Source organism: Sinocyclocheilus anshuiensis, unplaced genomic scaffold (assembly GCF_001515605.1).
Source record: "Sinocyclocheilus anshuiensis isolate Anshui unplaced genomic scaffold, SAMN03320099.WGS_v1.1 scaffold447, whole genome shotgun sequence".
Taxonomy (NCBI): domain Eukaryota; kingdom Metazoa; phylum Chordata; class Actinopteri; order Cypriniformes; family Cyprinidae; genus Sinocyclocheilus; species Sinocyclocheilus anshuiensis.
In genome coordinates this window covers 2184791-2187513 of record NW_015552615.1, presented here as the reverse complement: position 1 = coordinate 2187513, position 2723 = coordinate 2184791, and the positions used below count along the sequence as shown (strand labels likewise).

The 2723-nt window shown below is 33.4% G+C and overlaps 2 protein-coding genes across 3 annotated transcripts in view; one reads left to right on the top strand and one right to left on the bottom strand.

Moving 5' to 3' along the window:
* Nucleotides 1–657, bottom strand: part of LOC107666001 (tumor suppressor candidate 2-like) — a 2857-nt gene extending 2200 nt beyond the window's left edge. The window contains exon 1 of the mRNA XM_016457091.1: nucleotides 598–657. The gene's annotated coding sequence lies outside the window, so the exon portion shown is untranslated. The remainder of the gene's footprint in view (nucleotides 1–597) is intronic.
* Nucleotides 658–1436: 779 nt separating this feature from the next.
* Nucleotides 1437–2723, top strand: part of hmga1b (high mobility group AT-hook 1b) — a 5508-nt gene continuing 4221 nt past the window's right edge. The window contains exon 1 of one of the 2 annotated variants that reach the window (XM_016457136.1): nucleotides 1437–1737. The gene's annotated coding sequence lies outside the window, so the exon portion shown is untranslated. Of the gene's footprint in view, nucleotides 1748–2723 lie in introns of both variants that reach the window. The other variant, XM_016457135.1, reaches the window with a different exon arrangement.

The following is a 2723-nucleotide window of genomic DNA, read 5'->3' as shown; positions in this document are numbered from 1 at the left end:
AAATATATACTGTATGTGTGTGTATTTATATATACATAATAAATACACACACACACACACACACATATATTATGTAAACAGAAACTTTTATTTTGGACGCGATTAATCGTTTGACAGCACTAATATATATATGTATAATGTATATAAAACACAATCATACACATATTTTACAAAATAATCTACTATTTGAATAAAGCATGTTAAAAATAGCAAATAGTTTTCATCATCTGTTGATACACCAGCAAACACAGATCCGCTGGTTAAAGCTGTAATCCCAGTTAGTTAGCAGGCTAGCTATCTGATTATGCCTGAAGAGCGTCACTTTAACCAGCATTATTCTCACAACTAACCACTATTTACAAGTCTTTGGAATCCAATATATTTGCAGTACGAATGCACGTATTTTTTTCTCAAAATGTTATTGCACTAATAAGGCTGTGTGTTCTAGAGTTGTTTGCAATGTAAACAACACATAAGCCATTCACAGCCATTCAACACACAACAAAACACGACTACCACGCGTTTCAGTTCATCGGTTCGATTCGGGTTCATTCCAGAAGACATTCAAATAAAAGATAACATAAAACACATACATACAGATCATGTAAATCTCATTGTTTTGATTCTTCTAGTCTGCTGTCTTCAAGCACAATGACGTAGTTTGACAACGTCACATTTACGCGCCCAGTCACAGAGCCCCTTGCTCCAGTCACGTATTATTATTTCTTTTCTTTTTTAATGAAATAATATACAATTATATTATATTATATTATATTATATTATATTATATTATATTACAAGCATGACGACTTATTTATTTTTTGTAATTTAGGCTTTTTTTGTTTTTATTTATTTAAAAAGTTAAAGTAATTTATTACTTTTAATTTAATATTATTATTTTATTTTCATGTTAGACGTTCTCTATCTATCTATCTATCTATCTATCTATCTATCTATCTATCTATCTATCTATCTATCTATCATCTAGGCATATGTAGTTTTAATATTTTTTAATTTTTTTGCTAAGCCATGTGTATATTATATTTTTAAAAGAAGCTTGACGGCTTTGTTTTTTTTATTCATTTTAGTCATTATTATATTATTATTTTTATACTTTTATTTTATTTTTTTTGTTTAAATATACTTGGTATAAATAATTTGCATGCGTTCTCTATCTATCTATCTATCTAATCTACCTATCTATCTATCTATCTATCTATCTACCTATCTATCTATCTATCTATCTATCTATCTATCTCTGTAGTTTATTTTATTTATATATTTATTGTGCAGCTGTTTGTATATTATTTTTATTATATTATTTAAAGAAGCATGAAGATTTATTTATTTTATTTATTTATTTTCTCTTTTTTTCTTTTATTTGTCTTGAAGTTGCCAGTAATTTGTCACAGTCATTATATGCAGCATATGGCTCGTGAGATCCGCCTCTCTTCCCATCAACCTGCGGCTCATCCCGCTTTTCCATTGGCCTTTTATTCCAGTGACAGGCGGCTATTCCTGAACTCGCTTTAATCGCATCTATTCCGCGTCTCCCTCGATACGATCGGAAGCGACAGAGTTAATTTCGCTCTTTTCCACAAGTAGATGTCTCTTTACCTCGGAATTAGACCGTGGTTTATTGGTAGACGGTCGGTTGCGCTCTAATTCAGTCAGCAGAGATCGTGCGGGAGGTGGGGCCACCGAACAGAACAGCGCGCATCACACCATTATTTTCCTGTAAGTGCATGTAAGTGAATGCTTGGTTCTGCTTTAAATGGTTGCACGAGGACTGTAATGCTCATTTGCACGTCTGTCTGTATGTGCAGCGCGCGCTATATGGCTTCCATATAGATTTATCGTTGCATAACCTACTGAGCGCCTCGCCTGTGCATCAACACCAGTTATTTTCCAAAGTACCCAGAAGGTTTACAGACATGAATGCAATTATTAAACTTTATGAGACTGACTGTGCACTGTTTTAATGTCCCAGAGACCCTCAATGCTGTATGCCTGAAAATGATCACAATATATCCTTCCTTTAAACTTAATCAGTCATTGCATCTAGATCTTTTTATACTTGATTTAAGTTGTAAAGGTCTGTGTTTGAATAATCAGTTTATAATTAGCTAATGCATTCATTGTAAACCTCTATTTAAGTCACATTAAAGGGGTCATGATGCGATTTCAAGTTTTCCTAGTGATTTCTGTACAATCCCTGCACTGCTTTAGGCTCCATACTCACACACTCTCATCGCACATGCATTCCTTACTGTACATCACAGAAGACAAGACACCGCATGTCCACCAGAATACAAATCAGAAAATATGATTCATGTTTTTGGTCAAAGCCACGTGAAGGGCAGAACACCCTCGCTGTCGTAACAGAATCCTCTCAGAAGAACACCGAAGGTGGAAGGAAGTCTAGGGTGATTGTGACGCTCCTAGAGTCTGTGTGCTTATATTTCACACAGGATGACAGGGAAGTCGACGTGGATTCGTGGGTGATCCAACTTAATGATTCCCTGTAGACATGAAATATAAAAAATACTGTCAAAAATACATAAGACACCAGGAACAAACAAACAAAAAATATGTGTTGAGATAGGAGACCAGTAACAAATAGCCTATCAAATAATAAATGAATGAAGGTAAATGAAATGTTAAGATGAGAGATAATAAATGAATGAATATAAATATATATATATATATATATATAAATATAT